Below are 20,897 nucleotides of genomic sequence, written 5' to 3' on the forward strand. Positions count from 1 at the left end.
TTAGGACTAAGTGGACACCGTGACACTCCATTATTTTGAAATTCGCCATCATGCACGTCAAAACTGCTGCTCTCATAGTCTTCAGAATTAGGACTGAGTGGACACCGTGACCCTCCATTCTTTTGAACTTCACCATCACACTCTTCAAAACTGCTACTCTCATAGTCCTCAGAATTAGGACTAAGTGGACATCGTGACACTCCATTCTTTTGAACTTCACCATCATGCTCTTCATCACCGCTGCTTTCATAGTCCTTAGAATTTGGACTAAGTTGAATCTGTGACTCTTTATTAATTTGAAATTCTCCATCCCCTCTTTCATCAGTGCTGCTCTCGTAGTCTTTAGAATCGGGACTAAGTGGAAGAATTGACTTTCTATTCATAGTGGAAGAATTCCCGCTATATTCATCAATATGAATAGAGTTGTTACGCGATGAAGATGTTGATGGTGTATAAATCGAAACTTCACCATCAGAACAATCCATCCCTTTCAAATAGAAGATGTTGAATGATACAAATGGAATCTCCTAAGAATATTATATAGCTTAAAGAATGAAATATTCCCTCCAAAATTATTCCCTCCAAAAATTTTCGCGAAAATATTTCCCTCCAAAAGTTTGTTAGATTTATTTTCCTTTATTATTTTATTCTACAATTCATTGAAAAACATAAACTAAATTTTTTTATGAAATCAATCATTGAAATTCAAATTGTAAACTACAACTTCTATATTAATTATTCTAATAGTTAAAGTATATAATATTTACTAAACAACTAATTTTTTTTTTTAATTTTTATAATATATTCTAAAACAAATTAATCCCACATTCAATCCATTGTAAAATAACTCTACAATATTCGCTCTATAATAATTTAAAACAAATTATCCACATTAATCTTACAGAAAAACATCTTCATAATTTCACTTATATATTAAATTTCGTTATCACTATTACTTACCTCACATCCAGGTTTTCTGAAGTTCGTTGAAAGACTTGTGAATTTGTGGAGCAGCTATATTGCTATCAACAACATATTCAACGAAGAATTATCACAATTGAAAGGTAAGTTCAATTTTTTTTCAAAATTTTCATATTAAATTAATTTAACGAAGAAGATTTTTTTTTAAATTAATAATTTTTCCAAGCCAAAATAACAATTATGTCAATCGTGAGCATGGTGGGCCCAATCAAACTCAATCACCCAATAACCGTGGGTAGGTCGTCGTCGTGCCCCCTTCCCCCAACCCATTACCGATCTTTCCCATTCACCCATGCCCTCTTCCCCCTTCTACCCTACCCATGCGCCAGCCCTTGCCACCCCCAACTCACCCACCCATGCACCTTTTCCGCAACTCTTCCTTCCCTACCCCACAACTCTCCTCCCCATAAGCCCACCCCCTAACTCCCATTCCCCTCCAATCTCAACTCCTCCCCCCCTTCCTTAACGCCGGCCCCATGGGCCCCACCCCCTAACTCCTTCCCCGTGCCCCCTCTCCCTCCACCCCCTTCTGCCCCCCCCCCCCCCCCCACCCGCACCCTACCCCCCCCATCCCCCCCCTTACACCCTACCCGCGCCCTACCCCTCTACCCCCCCTACCCCCTACCCTTACCCTGCCACCCTACCCGCATCCTACCCTTACCCCCCACCCCATCCCTCTACCCCCCCATTCCCCCCCCCGCCCCCTACCCTCACCCCCCCACCCCATCCCCACCCCTACCCGCGCCCTACCCTTACCCCCCCACCCCATCCCCCTACACCCCATTCTCCCCCCGCCCCCTACCCTTACCCCCTTACCCCCCCCCATTCCCCCTCCGCCCCCTCCCCACCTCGCACACCCTCCGCCCCCTACCCGGCCCACCCCGCCTACCCCTCCCCGGCCCCCTCCGCCCACCCCTCCTACCCCTCCCCCTCCCCCGCCCCCTACCCTCCCCCTCCCCTGCCCCCTCCCCGACCCCTCCGCCCACCGCTCCCGCCCCCTCCCCAACCCTCTGCCCACCGCTTCCACACCTCCCCCCCCCCCCGGCCCCCTCCCCAGCCCCTCTGCCCACCCCGCCCACCCCTCCCCCTCCCCGGCCCCTCCGCCCACCGCTCCCCCTCCCCCGCCCCCTCCCCGACCCCTCCCCCCACCCCGCCCACCGCTCCCCCTCCCCCGCTCCCTCCCCGGCCCCTCCGCCCACCCCGCCCCCTCCCCGCCCACCACTCCCCCTCCGACCACCCCGCCCCCTCCCCGGCCCCTCCGCCCGCGCAGTGCCACCCCGGGCCGCCTCGCCCCGCCCGACCGGCGACGAGTCGAATGCGGGAATCGACCCGCCGCGGTCGGGCGGGGCGGGGCGGCCCTGCGCGGGCGGAGGGGGTCGGGGAGGGGGCGGGGTGGGCGGAGGGGCCGGGGAGGGGGCGGGGGAGGGGGAGCGCTGGGCGGGGTGGGTGGAGGGGCCGGGGAGGGGGAGCGGTGGGCGGGGTGGGGGGAGGGGCTGGGGAGGGGGCGGGGGAGGAGTGGGCGGAGGGGGCGGAGGAGGGGGCGGGGGAGGGGGAGCGGTGGGCGGAGGGGCGGGGAGGGGGAGGGGTGGGCGGGGTGGGTGGAGGGGCCGGGGAGGGGGCGGGGGAGGGGGAGCGGTGGGCGGAGGGGCCGGGGAGGGGGCGAGGGAGGGGGAGGGGTGGGCGGAGGGGCCCGGGGGAGGGGGCGGGGGAGGGGAGCGGTGGGTGGAGGGGGCGGGGAGGGGGCGGCGGCGGAGGGGGGGGGGGGGGCGGGGTGGGCGGGTAGGGGCGGAGGGTGTGCGAGGTGGGGAGGGGGCCGGGGGGGTAGGGGGATGGGGTGGGGGGGTAAGGGTAGGGGGCGGGGGGGGAATGGGGGGGATGGGGGGGTAGGGGGTGGGGGGTAAGGGTAGAGGGGGGGTAAGGGTAGAGGGGGGGTAGAGGGGTAGGGCACGGGTAGGGTGTAGGGGGGCGGATGGGGGGGTAAGGGTAAGGGGTGGGGGGGTAGGGGGATTCGAGGGGGTGGGGGTAGGGGTAGGGGCAGAAGGTGGGGGGGATAGGGGGGGGGGATGGGATAGGGCACGGGGGTGGGAGTGGGGAAGGGTAGGGGTGGCCAAGGGGTTGGGGGGCGGGGGGGGGGGGGGGCGCGGTGTGGGGAGCGGTGGGCGCAGTGGGGAGGGGCGGCCGCGGGGAGGTGTTGGGGGGTGTAGGGGGTTTGGCAGGATGGGGGGCGGGGGATGGGGGAGCAGGGGGTTTTGGGGGTGGGGGGCGAGGGGGGATGGGGCGCGGGGGTGTGGGGGGGCAGTAAGGGGTAGGGTGAGGGAAAGTGGGGAGGCCGGGGAAAGGGGGAAGCTTAGGGGGTTGTGGGGGGCGCGTGGGTAGGGGCTCGCCCATACTTGCATAAATGTCTACTTAGCCTCATTATCCCTCACCTGACCTCCCGCTCGCCCGTCGACCCGCCTGCCCGTTAGAGGTGGCTAGGAAATTCTGATTATACAAATAAAAAATTTATGGTATATTTTTGTTATTAATTTAAGTTAAGATGTTTTTTTATTTACTAATTTATGTGTTTTTTTTTAGGAAAATGGCATCAAGGAAAATTTCTGTGAATCTTTCTGGACCAAAGAGTCTTAAAGGTGTATCTTCAAAAAACATTGGTGAACGAACTCCATCTGAGCTCATGCCTACAAATATTTCAAGTGATAAGAAGCTAATCTCAGATTGGAAAAGTTCAAAAGAGGTGAAATTTCCATCAAGAGTCTGGTATGTGAAAGAAAGAGAGAGCACAACTGTGAATATATATCTATACATTGATATACCCCATAATAATGAAAATTTGGAGGTGATGGGAAGAGTCATAGATATGTGTTCGGTACCAAACACTGAAGTTGTTTACGTACTTACAAAAGCTCCCAAGTCACATGAAATGATTAAATACCGACTATCATATTCATTATATGACACGAGAGAGGTATCTACAAAGTTGTGTATACAAATCGTAAATGAGATGACACAAAACATCGTAAGTATTGTTATTTGTATTTTTACTTTGCGTTTTGAAAGTGTCTCGCTATATTTTTTTAACTTTGTTTATATTAACATATGATATTTTGTTTGGCAGAATTTTGTTGAAAGCTGTTCAATTAGGTTGGGAGGCATTCATTTCATAGAGCATGATATCATGAAAGTTGTCAGCCATTTTTACTCAGTGTCAGAAGAAGATATGGAAAACATGGAAAATGTAGTAATTGATGATGCTACAAAACTACATCCAAAGAATCAGAAAAAAAGGCCTCTGGTGGATAAATCTAGCAAGGATAAACAAGTTACTTTTGAGGACGATGAAGTTGAAATTGACAATGAAGCATATGTTGCCATTACTGAAGATGACATTGGAACTGAAGAAGGTCGTAAAAGACCAAAAGTAACAATGCCCAAGAATAGATCTCTTGAGAATGTTATGACGAAAAAAAGTAGAGTTGAAGATCTTGAAGTAGTCATTACCAGCAGTCAAGAACCTAGTGAAACTTCAAAAGAAAGCAGAGAAATCATTACACCAGGAGCTGATTTAGATGATGGCATAATCAAAACAAAACAAAATGCCATTCGACAGAATTTGACAAAGAGAAACTTAATTGATGGTGGTCGTACATTTCAGTTAAATGTCAGACAAACCTATAAGGCAAGTGAAGGACAATGCCAATATCAAGTCAGAAAGCCACATCATCTGCATGTTCACAACTTGAAGACATTGATGAGGTACAATCCATATGCTCATGTGGTTAGTTATGTGCTTCTTGTTGATCCACTTCAAGTTCCCAACAAAGAAGCATTTGATAAGTCAAAATGTTTTGAATACAATTATTATGTGCTTGGGGGAACCATTCTGTTGAAGCTCAAAGACAATTGATGGAGGAATATCCTAATAACCCACGTTTTGAAACAATGAAATGTATCATTTATGCTGGTTTAAATAAAACAGAAGCAAAGTTAGTGGCATGGGATCATAATTCAGATAATGAATATAGGATGTCTATGACTTTGATCCAAAAGGTTAGAATTATTCATAGTGAATTCCTAGAAAAATGTGGTGGGGATAAGATAAATATTACTGCAGATTTCCGAAAGGAATGTTGTATGGAAATAGGCTATCAAATTGAAGAGAAAACCAATTCAAAAGGTGGAAAAGACAGTAGATATAGCGATTTATTCGGAGGTGTTGATAACATTTTCCAATTGGCATTTAGAACTGGAGATATTTGGAATTTGATTGATGACATTTTTAGCATGTGGGAAGACATTGGCATTAAAAACCAGAAGGTCAAAAAGTCTAAGCCATTGATATGTAGCAACAATAAATCAGCGCCTGAACTGAAGCAACTTCCAGACGATATGACCATCACGCCTTGGAGGGCGATGCAAGGAGTGAAAGATGAAAAAATTTTCAAAACAATATTATCTCGTGTGAGGTCAAGGGAATTATCATTGGAAGAAATGTCTGAAGAATTTCAAAAGTAAGTTTGCTGAATTATTTTTACTTATTTCCAGGATTATAGTTATCTTTTAAATAAAACATGTTGTTATTGGTAGTATTTGTTATACATATCATTATATTAACTTTTTTTTACTTTATCTATGCAGTCACAAAGTTTACATGAAAATTCAGGAACAAATGGTTAAATTGTTGAATGAAGATAGTTGGGATGATGTTGTACGCAACTATCCAGATTCAAGTTCTACATCAACATTAAAAGCTTTTTATCTTGCATTTAAAAAAGGTAACTTGATTTATACATTCAGTTTTAATCATCTGTGTACTATTTTTAATTTAAAACTTACACATACATTTGTTTGTTTGGTAAAAGATGAGGAAAGAAGATAATGGAGCACCAGACAGTTTCAAGACTTTTATTGAAAAAATAAAGATTGAAAGACTGAGAAAGCAACGTATTAAGAATGTTGAACTTGATCCAACTCTTAATCATTTCATTTGGAATGGGCTAGACACTATTCAATATCAAGTAATACAAGGCGACTGTGAAGACATTGCTAAACTCGTACCAAAAAGGGATTATGCCCTGGTTATTGCAGATATTCCCAATGGTTTCAATATTCCAAACATTTACTATGATAGTGACCCTTATACTTATCAAGCTTTTAATAAAGTGGTGGCGGGATTTATGGAAGTGACGTCGTCGCCATTATGGAGATTTGTGACATTTCATTCAGACACACAATTGGCAATGGTATTGTCAAGCTTCAAGGGGAAAAAAAATTCAAGGATGCAGCTTACATGGTAAGATGTTTAAAGGTATATTTGATTAATATTGAAAAATTCATTTATGTACAAGTTAATTGAACTTTTACTATTTTATGTTACAGGCAAAAGTCAAATCTTCTTAACAATGAAGATCAACAATTTATAAATGACTGTGAGTTCATTCATATTGATAGTTGGGCAAAAGATGATAGCCATATGTCTATGATTTTTAATCGGGTGGACAGAAAGAGTCATAGCCAAATACTGACTTATGATGCTGTTGTGAGAAAACTAACATATGAAGACAAAGAAACGAAAGGAGAGATAGTTAACATTTATCAGAAACCACAATTATTGATTAACTATCTTATAGACATATGTTCAAATAAAGGAGATTGGGTTCTGGATTTATTTTCTGGCTCAGGTAGGTTTTGCCACATGAAATTGAATTTCAATATGTTCTTTTTTTTTAATTAATATGTCATTGTACTAATTTACTTCATTATTTTTTTGTGCTTGATAATTAGGTACAACACTAGCATGTTGCCTTCAAAAAGGAAGAAATTGCATTGCAATTGAGAAAGATCCATTACAATGCAATTTCATTCAGCAAAGAATTAATGCTCTTCAATTTCTTCCAGATGCAATGCAAGAAATTGGGTTGAAGAAAGGGGACTTTAGTGAATCACGTGTGGCAAAAAAGGCAAAGGAACCCCAACCACCATTATATGGAATGTTTGGAAAGACATATATTGGGAGATTTGCAGACATCAAAGACCCATTAGAAGAGGAAATTGCGCAAAAGGAAGCAGAAAATATTGTGGAAGATGACAATGATGAAACTCTAGAGGACGAAGAGTTTGGATTACGTGACATTGTTGATTAAATTTAAGTTATACCTGGAAATCAAGCTTTGCAATGTTTTGACTCTGACATTTCATGAAAAGAATAATCAATGAATTAAAGTTGTTATGTGTTCAATATTTGTAATTTGTGATTTTCGCATTGATTTTTAAGTTAATTATTATTTTTTGAAAAAAAAGTTGTTATTATTATTTTTTTGACATGAAATTCATAAAAAAAAACTATTATTTGACCATTTTTAGTTAATATTTTTTATAAAAATTGTGATTTTGACATGTTAATTCTAGCAAAAAATTATCATAACATTTAGTTTTTTTGTTATATTTATGTTAAAAATGGTTATTTTTATGTCCATTGTTAAAAAATGTTGTTTTTTAGAAACAATTATTTCATGTGGATTGAAAAAATAATTAAGGATGTATAAATATGTAGATTATCTAAAATTCAAACTATCGACTTTCTAATTTAAAAACGCAAAACAATAAAAACCCCACTAAAAAAAAAAAAATTAAGATAGAGAACAAGAAAATATGAATAAAATGACCACTTCAAAAACTATCAAATTTAGAAAATAATTTTTTACATTTCACACACTAGAAAATTTAAAGTCAAAAAAAAGGTCTTTTAAAAAAAGGGTGTGATGCAGAATACTCACTTTTTAAAATCAGCATGAAAATCATTACCATTCTAAAACTTAATGCACATGAAAAAAATTAAAGTTCCAAAAACCATGTTCTAAAAAAAACATGTGTATTCTGCATCACCACTTTTGAAAATCGGGTCATTTTTTTGCTATCTCTACGAAACGGGTAACAGTATCAGTTCCCGTTTCAAAGTTTACATTGTTTTCTCTAGACATGTATGCAAGTAGGGTGGTTATGCCTCAATGAATGTTCCAAGTAGTAAGGATCAGGGGAGCAATCCACCAAAGTAACAAGTTGAGACCATCAACAAACCATCCAAATTCTAGAAATCTCTATATGCACCAAGGTGCTCCATAATCAAGGCAAAGATCACATGAGAATTTCATCAATATAGCCATTATAATGCTAAACGACATAGGAATGTATGCAAATGAGGAGCACTCCACTAGACATGTGATAAGTCACGAGGCTCCACAAATGAAACTAGTAACCTCCAATCCAAGGTCCTCCAACCTGGGTAAGATAACAATTTAAAAACAAGTCATGACACGAACTCCAAGATGAGCTCTCTAGGGTGCAACACAAAATCTATACTAGAACACCTTTACACCCACAACGTGGTCAATTGATAAACTACCACAATGTAAGCATCCAAGAATTTAGTGTAGATAAGTGACATGCGCCTCATCCATCCAAGTTCTCAATCAAAATCAACTTGCACACCTATTACATGAGCGAAGAAGATGGAAAATAGATAAAACCAATGGTTGAAATGCATTCACATAGGAACATAATGACTCTGAAACCAATACTCTCTAAATACATATGCTCGGCCAAGGTCTACAACTATGATAACACTATACCATATGGAGGATAACACTATGGTATGGATTTATGAAGGAATGAAATGAAACAAATATTTAAACAAAAACATAGAGATACCACATAACATAACTTCAATTAATAAGTAGCAAATGTTGAAAACTATTTACATGAAAATTGAAAGAAAACTAGCTCAGGTGATGGTAGTCTATCTTTGGGAAGATATGTGACGGCTACATGCCTTCTAAATTGTGTTACAATGAGGATCTAAGGCATTTTTTATCATGAAAAAGCAATGAGAAACCATAAACATCCAAAAACATAACCCTAGGAGATGAAGCACCAAAAGCTTATGGGCTCTGAAAGAGTTAATTGGAACATCAACTTCCTAGAGTTGTAACTTTGGCATCTGTTTGGCATGCATGATAGCCCATTAGAAAGGTTTATCCGAGGAAAAAAAATTTCAACTACAAATGTTGTCTTTGGCTCACATTTTCCTATTTCCCCAAAAAACATTGTTTAGGGGCTCAAAATGGCTCAGGAAGTTCAGGGCCCTAAAAATGCCAAAAATAGAAAACTATTGAAAAAGGAAACTGTGCTGAAAATTAGGAAATTGATAGGAAATGATGTTGGGGGTCCAAGTGGAATAGGAGGGTGGCTGCCAATATCAACCTAGATCAATCCTCTCCACTTATGAAGCAATGGTCCCCATTGCATTGAGTGCCTCCAAGTGAGGAAAATTTTTCCAAACTTGGTCCTTGGTGAGCCACTTGCCTTGGTGTAAGAGCTAGATAATTTTGACAACCCAATACAACAGGATCCTATGTTGGTGGGTGTTCTTAATATGTGTGTCCATTATCCGATTAATTGTGTCATGTTCAATGCACTATGGATTGAGCTTTGTTGGTGTGAGTTGCTCAACAATGTCTGATGTGTCTAACAATGGTGGAAAGTATGGTTGAAGGTGATCCACATTGAATACTATGTGTAGGAAAAGGAATGGGGGATACTTAGCTCAAAACCGTTGTCACCCATAACCTTAGTGATGGTGTAAGGCTCATATCAGAGAGGTCAAAGCTTTCGATGAGCTCTAGCAAGGTGTTCCTTCTTCAAATGCAACTAAACCTTGTTACCCACTTGAAACTTATGTGGCACTCGATTTTGATCATGATGTTGTTTTTACTTAGTGTTGGATTTATCCAAGATATCATGAACCTGATGGCAGATGTGCTGAATGCATTCAACAAACTTGGTAACTTTATCAACTTTAGATTCAACATGTGCATATTATGTTCATGTAGTTTCAGATCACAAAGAAACAATGGTTAGTTGAAACTAAAGAATGGAGGTGGAATGGGGGATTTTAATGTGTGATGGAAAATGTTAAGTATGACATAGGGATACATCATTGGAACTATGCAATCTCAATCGAGACTTTCCAAATAGTGCCCCTCCTATGACCATTAGGAAAGTAGGGTAGGTCCCACTAGAATAGGATCGAAGATTAACCTGCCATTTAATGTGAGAGAACAAGACCACATTCAAGGACCATCCTTCTTCCAAATCATAATCCATATCAAATGCCCAAAGAAAAACACACATAAGCACTCAATTGAAAAATGATTAAAATACCTTTTGAGTGGAAGCCCACCTTCGTCCATGTGCTCATGCCAAATGGGTTAGAAGCATTTGGCTTATGCATGTGGAAAAGATATAGTATATCATCAACTAGTGGTGGTTGTTAGGGACTATTAGCTAAACAGATGGCTAGTTGGCTGTGAAGAATAGGAGAAATATTTTCTCCTATAGGGTTACCCATTTTGGTGGGTAGCATTTGGCTTCAACTCATGGACATGAGCTCATTGTAGAGTGTTTGAGCCATATGCTCGAATGGGGATTTCATGAGGAGTCCAACAATCTCTGGCTCACAAACGTGTAACCTGCACCTTGCAATCAACTTGTCTGGGAGCTTTTGCATTAGGCGTAGGGTATTGCCATGTTTTACATGATATGAATGATGTTAAAATTCTCACAACATAGTTATCGATCAAATGAGAACCATTACCTCAAAACAAGAACTCTAGCCCAAAAACCCCCCAAAAACATGAAAAAGCAACCCAAAAATGAAAATTGTGTATGCCAGAACAACGGTTTTCTTTTAGGGTAAATTTTCAACATTTTTTAAGATGGAAGTAAAAACCATTTTTTTTTGCAAAAGGGATGAAAAAAACACCCCCAAAACAATAAGTGTTGATGCTAGGACCAAAAAAAAAAAAACAGGGTTACAATTTTGACACTTTTTATCAATGGAATTAAAGATAATTTTCAAAAACCGTAAAATTCCAACAATTCTCAAACATGATGTTAAAGATAAAATATTATGTCTCAAAGTTTTATAATTCCAACAATTTCCATCCATATTGTTAACGATAAAATATCTTGACTCTAAAAAACTCTAATATTGTAATTGTTTTCAACAATAACATTAAAGATAAAATATCATAACTCAGAACAACCTTAAGATTTTGACAAATTTTCAACCATGAAATTAATAACCTTAAGTTTTTAACATATTTCAACCATGAAATTACGAACAAATTATATGACTACAACAATTTTTAAAAATGAACAAGTAAATAAAAGATTCATTATTCCAAAAGTAATTTTTATTTTAAAGTCTAAAACTATTGCTCTTTTCAAATCTTAGCCTAAGAAGACTTATATTATTGCAACAAAAACATAAAAATCAACCATCAAACGAAGTGTCCCCTTTTAATGAGGCATTAAAATTTCAACATTTTTAAAACTATATTATACCAGATGATAAAAATAAATAATATCAGGGAAATATCATTGTATAGTTTAAAAAATCAACATTAATGTCTAATATTTCTTTACTTTTAATCAAAATATAAACTTTGGTAGATTGAATATAATATAGTAAGATAATCTTCGGCAAAATCACATAGCGAATCTTTTGTCGACGCGTTTCGAACCAACCAGTGTGGTTCATCGTCAGGACAAGTTGAAGAATCAATCTGGCTTAGCGTGAATAAATAGAGTGTGCAGAGATCCCAACGGCTACATTTCTAACGGCTAATTTGACCAAGAGACCCTGGTCAAACTACTAAATTTTTTTTTTTTTTTTTTTTTTTTTTTTAATTAAAAAATTATTATTAAATTATTCAATTAATATTTCTCTAAAAAGCTAAAAATAGGTAAATATTTGGTAAATTTTAAAATAATTAGGTAAATCATTAGGTGTATTATTCTTATTATGTACATTTTTAATTAAGATGGGGTCATAATAAGAATAATACACCTAATGATTTACCTAATTATTTTAAAAATTTACCAAATATTTACCTATTTTTAGCTTTTTAGAGGAATATTAATTGAATAATTTAATAATAATTTTTTAATTAAAAAAAAAAAAAAAAATTAGTAGTTTGACCAAGGTCTCTTGGTCAAATTAGCCGTTAGAAATGTAGCCGTTGGGATCTCTGCACACTCTATTTATTCACGCTAAGCCAGATTGATTCTTCAACTTGTCCTGACGATGAACCACACTAGTTGGTTCGAAACGCGTCAACAAAAGATTCGCTATGTGATTTTGCCGAAGATTATCTTACAATATTATGGATCACAGAAGTCTAAATTCCTGAAAATAATATACATTATTTTTCTAATTCATTATTCTATTCACGGGGGATTGATTCAATGAACCTATAACATATTGCATGCGTTCGTGGCATATTAAACAATACTCTTAATTTGACTACATATTGGAAAATCCCTCTAAAAATCACATTATTTAACTCCCTACAAATATGAACCCAATACAACTTCCCAATTAAAAAAACCCTACTTTCACTAGATATTGTAGGTATCCATTTTTTCATTTACATTTTTTATATCCCTTTATATTTTTCCATTAACTTTAAGCTCCATTTTTTATATTTGCCAATATAAAAACCCTTTACCCCCTATATATCCCCCAATATATTATGTCATTTTTTCCTCGATATATATCCCCCAATATGAACTCACGTGGTATGAGATTTCTCCTCCAATGAAGCCCTCGTGATTGCATTGTGGGTATTCTAAAGAGATGAATTCTTCATAATTAAAACATATAATCCAGCAAACATATAAATGATTCATAACTTCATGTAAGCCTTCATATGGAAGTCAAAATATTTATTTCAAGTTACCATGCAAACATCATTTACATAAAATGTCTTAGACATTTATTCAAAACCACCCTTAGGTTTTGGCACCATCAGAATCTACATCTTCAAATGAGTGACTGGATGCAGATGAAGATGACCCATATTATTCTCTTTCATCAACTAGAGCCCCATCTGAGTCAACATGCATGCCCGCCATTTCAGGTTTCAAAAATTTTCTAGATCTACGACTAGGTTCAACAAACTCCCATCTCAACACTGTTTCTTCTGGTAGCAACTTCTTCAAAATCTCTATGGTCTTGAAGCGAAGTTAAATTGAAGTCATAGACAAGTATGTCAACATCCTCCAATTTTAAGAGGTCTATGCGGCAACAATTTATATTTGTACTCTTCCTTTCTCTCTTTCTGCCAAATTGTTTATCAACTACGATCTCCGACTTGTACACACCATTGAATGGGTGGCTATTTGTAGAATACCAATGTACTTCAACAACTGTAATATCTTCATTTTCTTTAATGAACTTTATATCCTTGGCAACCCAGAATGGATAGCCAAGTGGATCACCATCTACTAATACTGTTATCATGCAACACTCATTAACATCCTGCATAGAACCCCTATAAAGGTATTCAATGGCTTCACGTTGTGCACATGATCTTCTAGAACCAATATAGATTTATATTTCCTCTACCTGTGGATAATTAATAATTCCTTGAGATTGTTGTTGTTCAACAATGTGTCTTTCCTCTTGTTCATTTGGCATATTTTATGGCCAAATAAAGGGAGTCTTCAAAAGTGTATCTTCATTTCTTGACCTTGAAATGATATCACTTTGATTATTGAAAAAGACTCCCACCAAACTTAATCATCAACATCAAAGTGCTCATATGTATCTCTAATACGTCTTTTAATTTCTTCCAGGCATTCAGAATAATTTATCTCTCTCTTATGCCTTCGTGCATTATGGAGTTCAACAAACGATTGTAATAATAATATCTTTGATGCAAATATTGGATGATCTGGAATGAACTTCAAAAATGATAAACCTCATGATGACCCTCATTCTGTAACAGTTGAATACTTCTTGCCCTATATAAGTGTTTTCCCATCAAATTTTTTGATATGAAATTGATGTTAGAAGCTAATGTCATTAAGTTGTTCAATGCATTTCTCCTCAGCATGCAATCCCAGAATAAACCTTCACACGCCAATAGTTTCTTCCAACACATGAAAAACAGGCTTTGGAATGTATGATTTCTTAATACATTGAATTAATGATGATAGGATCCCAACATCCTTCCTCAATGTTACTGAAAAATGATTAAACTTCTGATAAATATGGTCATGAGTGTGCCCAACAAAAAGGAAACCAACATTTACCTTTTTTAAAATTCCCAACTCAACAAACATATTTAGATATCCAAAAACAACTTAATTTTTGTTTTCACAGCTTGTGTTGTCTAATTGCACATACAAAACTTTAGGAAGGATACCAAACCAATGAGAAACCACATCATTGATTATAGTTATGGTCATATTTGCATCATTATGAATATTTGGAGTTGTGAAGTAAACCCTCGGCAACATCTTCCCATTAAAGACCATATAACCAACCAAGTGAAACTGAATAAAATTTTCCTCCTGTAAATTTTTTGGTGTGCGGAAAAGATGTGGCAGAAATTTTTTCTTTTGGTCCATACCATCAATTATCAAAGCCAAATATTTATTTGGATTATCATAACACTTCTTTTGATGCTTATACAATTTTTTTCGTTAACTTGTTTGCAGATTGCGATGCTCTTGAAGTGCTTTGACAATGGAATCTGCACATAAAATAAAAGAAACCTATTAATAAATATATCTTCATAATCGATAACTATCCAATTTTTAAAAATAATGTTATAAATGCATACCTCTTTCTGCTTCTTGACATTTATCCCTTTTTTATTTAAGAGAAGCACATGTACTAAAAACCCACATCCTTGTCTTCTTAGGAATACGAACATTGTTGAATTCGTTCTTCCGTATCTTTGTAAAATATGAATATGTAATAAAATTACCATTTCCTTCAACACCTTCTGCATATTCTCTGTATAACTTGTATGTTTCCCATCTTGAGAAATTATCTAGGATATGTATTGTGTCTTTATTTGACATACACTCTCCATGCTTTGAAAATAAGTCTTTCATCCATGACATTGCAATACTTATTGATGGCCCAACCTCTCTTCTATAATGTACTTCTGAATAAAATGTATGACCTTTTTCTAGTCTTTCTTGGATTCTTGACAAACGAAAAGAACCAATTGAATGCAACATTTTGAAAGCCTTTCTACAGAGCAATACATTCCCAATATGATAATCATAACCTGCTAATGTAGATTGCATGTAACCCACTAAATATGAATTTTTCATGCTTTTATTCATTGACAAATATATCTTTCTTTTCTCCAAAGCAAACTTCAAATCCATATGTTTCAAGCAATCCTTTCAACAACATTCACTTGAACTTAGATCACCAACAGAACTTCTATTTGTGAAATATTCTATCCTAAACCTTGTATAACTAGAATATTTTGGATTGATATGAAAAGATCTACTCCTACTCCTAGATACAATATTTTCTTGCAATGTCTCCATCATTTCATTATTCTCTGTAGACGCATTTTCATCATCATTAGGAGGAATATTATCCTCACTATGATCATTCTAGACATAGTTAGAAAATTCATCACCATCATTACTTGGAAAATATTCATTACCATCCTCACCTGAAGGAAATTCTTCACTACCAACATTTGCGCTTTTGTAATCCTATCTCGAATAAAATTATTCACCATCTTCATCCGTTCTTTTGAAATCCTCCCTTAAAGGATTCAATTCATCATCACCATGAGTGCCTTTGAAACACTCACTTAGAGAAAATGCATTATTCACATATGTGCCTCTAAAATGATTATTTACAAGAAACTCTTCATCCTCCCCTTCATAACTGGTGCTCGCATAATCCTTAGGATTAAGACTAAGTGGAAAATATGACTCTCTATTCATAGTCAAATTATTATTTACAGGGAATTCTTCATCCCCCCCTTCATCAGTGGTGGTCTCATAATCCTTGCGATTAGGGCTAGGTTGAAATTTGAATTTCTATTTAGTGGAAATTCTTCATCCTCCCCTTCATCAATGGTGCTCTCGTAATCCTTTGGATTAAGACTAAGTGGAATCTTTGAATCTCTGTTTACTGGAAATTATTCATCCTCCCCCTCCCTTTCCTTAGTGGTGCTCTCATAATCCTTAGGATTGGGACTATGTGGAAAATTTGACCCTGGAAAATTTTCATCCCCCCCTTTCATCATTGGTGTTCTCATAATCCTTAGGATTAGGACTAAGTGGAAAATTTGACTCTCTATTTATTTGAAATTCTTCATCCTGCCCTTCGTCAGTGGTGCTCTCATAATCCTTAGGATTAGGACTAAGTGGAAAAATTGACTCTATTCATATGAAATTCTTTTTGCTATCTTTCATGAATGCTGCTCTCATCATCCTTAGGATTAAGACCAAGTGGAAAATTTGTCTTTCTATTCATAGTGAAATAATTCTTATTATATTCATCAAAATGAATAGATTTGTTGCATGATGAAGATGTCAATGCTACAGAAAGAAAAACTTTACTATAAGAAGAATCCATGACCTTCAACCAGAAGATGTCGAATGATACAGATGCACTCTCTCCCAATGACAATTTATAGCTTAGAGATTGAAAATTTCCTTCTAAAGTTCCCCTCCAAAAAAAATTTGCCAAAAATTTTCCCTCCAAAGTTCCCGTACAAAAACTTCTGCTGAAAATTTTCCCTCCAAAAATTTCGTTTGAAATATTTCCCTCCAAAATTTTCATCTAAAATATACCTGAAAACATATTACTAAACTTTTGGTCTTGACGAATTTCACCTTACTTTCTATTCAAAATATCCACAAAAAATTTCGTTTAATGCATTCTTTCGAAATTAAAATAATTTTTCTATTTAAATGATATAACATTGAACACGTAACTAAATTAATTTTTACAATTAATATTTTATTTTTTATCCCACAATGAATAAAAGCTAATCTAAACCCCTAATATTAACTATATATATATATATATATATATATATATATATATATATATATATATATATATATATATATATTAATTTTAATCCCACATTCGAGAAATGCTAAAGCAATCCCACAATCTTCGCTATATAATAACATTCATTGTTTCTATTTGTCACATCACATCAAGTCTTCTGGGTTTTGTTAAAAAGTTTGGAGCAATTTTGCAGAGGAGCTGCATTGTCATTGATAACACATTCAACGGGAGTTTTTCGCATTTGAAAGTTTAGTTTTTCTTCTATTTTGACTATTTAAAGAGGAATTTGGGAAAAATTTGTTGCTTTATGGTCTTTATGCTCCAATTTTTTATTTTTTATTTTTTTTCGAAGTTTTTTTTGCACTATCATATTTTACAGGAAAAACCACATAAAAAACTGTATTTTTTATATTTTTATAGCAAAGAAGACGAAAACACTCAAATTTGTAGGATTTTCAACAGAAAAATTAAGTAAAGTTTTATTTTTTAGAGTTTTGAAATGAAAAATGTGTTATTATTATTATTTTTTTTTGGTTTGGGGGCATTTCAATTCCTGGACAAAAATAAAATAAAATAAAACTATTCCATTAGAAAAAAAATCCAGGGCTTGAGCATGCCCGCCCACGGGACTTTGGCTCCTCGTTGGGTTGAAGGGTTCATTTTGTGGGTGGGCCTGCTCGCGGGCCTTTGGCCCCCAATTTTAAAGAAAAATCAAATTAAAAAATAAATAAATAAATAAAATAATTTAAATTTTTTGAGTTTTGTTAATATATATATATATATATATATATATATAATTTAGGTGTTTTTTTTAAATAAAATTTATATTGTTATTTTTTTTTATTGTTTAATTAATATATGTGATTTTTAATTAACATATATATTCAAGAAGATGGCATCAAAGAATCTTTGTGAATGTTTCAGGAACATGGACAACAATTCCATCATCTAAGATTCCAGTTGGATGCTCTATGAATATTGCTAAAAGTAGAGATTGAAGCTGAAAAATATGTTACCATTAGTGAGGAGATTAGAACAGTTGTTCAAAAGGAGAAAATAAATAAAACATCAAAAAGAAAAATGGCCACGAATGTCTCTCTTCTAATTGATGATGAGGATATTGTTTATGTAGAAGAAGATATGTTAACCAGTAAGAAGAAGAAATCAAAAATTGGTCAATCTGTTAAAATCATGGGCAATAGTGAAGATCAAAGTGAAAGTTCTAAAGGCAACAAATAAATCATAACACCAGGTGCTGATTTAGATGATGACATTATTAAAACAAAACAAAATGTCATTCGAGATCACTTGATGAAGAATAAATTAATTAATGGTGGTAAAACATTTCAGCGTAATATCAGTCAATTCTATAGGCCAGATGAAACATAATTTCAATATCAATTAGAAAGACACATCACCTACATGTTCATAATTTGAAAACATTGTTAAGGTACAATCCATATGCACATGTGGTGGATTATGTCGTTTTTGTTGATCCAAATCAAGTTTCCAACAAAGAGGCATTTAATAGGGCACGATGTTTTGAATACAAATATTATGTAATTGGAGGGAACCATTTAGCAGAGGCCAAAAGACAATTGATCGAGGAATATCCCAATAACTCTTTTTTTGAAACAATGAAATGCAACATTTATGTCGGTTTAATAAAAACATAGGCAAATTTATTGGCATGAGATCATAATGCAAATAATGATTATAGAATGTCTACGACTTTATCCAAAGAGTTAGATTTATTCATAATGAATTTGTGGAAAAATGTGGTGGGGATAAGACAAAATTCAATGTAAACTTTCAGAAGAAATGTTGTATGGAAACAAGTTATCCAATTGAGAATAAAAACAATTCAAAGGGTGACAAAGTAAATTCAGAATTATTCAGAAGGATGGATAACATTTTCTAGTTGGCATTTAGAACTGGGGAAATATGAGAATTGATTGATGAGATTTTCGACATGTGGGATAATATTTCTATAAAAAATCATAAGGTCAAAAAGTATAAACCCATAATATGTGCCAACAATAAGACATGTCTTAAAATGAAGCAACTTCCAGATGATATGACTATCACACCTTGGAGAATAATACAAGGAGTGAAGGTGACAAATTAGTCAAATCAATACTATGACGTGTGAAGTCAGGTGAATTGTCATTGGACGAAATGTGCTTGAAATTTCAAAAGTAAGTTTGTTGAATTATTTTTACTTTTTTCTTGGATATTAATATTATTTTAAATATAACATATTGTTGTTCGTAATATTTGTTATACATATCGCTATATTAACAAAGTTTACTTTATTTATTCATTCATAAAATTTATATGAAGATACAAGAACATATAGTTAGAATGTTGAATGAAGAGAGTTGGGATGATCTTGTATGCAACTACCCAGAATTAAGTTCTACAACAACACTTTAAGATTTTTATCTTGCATTCAGAAATGTATGTTGATTTTTACATTCATTTTATTCATATATATATATATATATATATAATTTGATTACTTGTACTTATATTTGTTTATTTCATTAAAGATGTCGAAGAAGGATGCAGGTGGAGTACCAAATACTTTCAAAAACTTTATTGAAGAAATTAAGTTGGAAAGGTTGAGAAAACGATGTCTTAGGAATGTTGAACTTGATCCTAATCTTACTCATTCCATTTAGAATGTGTTAAACACTATTCAATATCAAATAATACAAGGTGATTGTGAAGACATTGCAAAACACATACTAAAAGAGAATATGCTCTAGATATTATAGACATTCCTCATGGTTTCAATTTCCCAGACATTGGATATGATAGTGAACCTTATACTTATCAAGATTTTAATAAAGTGGTCACAAGATTTCAAGAAGTCACAACATCACCATTTCGGAGATTTGTAACATTTCATTCAGACACACAATTTGCGATGTTATTAACAAGCTTCAAGGGAAAATAAAACTTGAGGATGTAGCTTGTAAGACATTGAAATTGCATGTTTGATTAATGTTAAAAAATTTTATTTATGTACAAGCTAATTGAACTTTTACTATGCCATGTTACAAGCAAAAGTCAAATCTTATTTCTTTCAAAAATCAACCAATTATAAGTGATTGTAAGTTCATCCATGTTGAATGTTGGACAAAAGATGATAACTATAAACCTATTCTTTTGGATCAAGTAGATGGAAAGAGTCATAGCCAAGTACTAGTTCATGAAGTCATCGTAAGAAAGTTAACATATGAGGATAAAGATGCAAAAAGAGAGATAATTAACATTTATAAAAAACCACAAGTATTGATTAACTATCTTATATATTTATGTTCAAATGAAGGAGATTGGGTTTTGGATTTATTTTCAGGTTCAAGTAAGTTTTATTATATAAAATTGAATTTTAATATTTTCTTTTTTAGTTTTTATGTGTTTATGCTAATTTACTTTTTTTTTTTTGTACTTGATGATTAGGTACAACACTAACATGTTGCCTACAAAAATGAAGAAATTGCATTGCGATTGAAAAAAACCCACTACAATGCAATTTTATTCAACAAAAAATTAATGCTCTTCAATTTTTTCAAGATGCAATGCAAAAAATTGGTTTGAGAAAATGAGATTTTAATGAATTACGTGTGGAAAAAAAGGCAAAGGAACCTCAACCACCATTATATGAAATGATTGGAAAATGATACTTTGGGATATTTGCAAACATGAAAGACCCATTAGAATAGGAAAATGAGGAAACCCAAGCATAAAATATTATGGAAGAAGAAAATAATGAAGTTGTAGAAGATGATGAACATGGATCATATGATATCGTTGATGAACTTTAAGTTATGCTTGCAAATCAAGCTCAATTTTGAGAGATATTCATTAGTTTTACTTGTAATGTTTTGACTTTGAGATTTTATGAGAAGAATGAGCATTTGATTATTGTTGTTATATGTTCAATATTTGTATTATCTGATTTTCACTTTAATTTTTATGTGAATCATTTTTTTTTGTAAAA

The sequence above is a fragment of the Pinus tabuliformis genome, chromosome 1_1 (genome assembly GCF_031772625.1).
Source record: "Pinus tabuliformis cultivar Carrire ecotype Pingquan chromosome 1_1, CPIR1, whole genome shotgun sequence".
In the NCBI taxonomy this organism is placed as follows: domain Eukaryota; kingdom Viridiplantae; phylum Streptophyta; class Pinopsida; order Pinales; family Pinaceae; genus Pinus; species Pinus tabuliformis.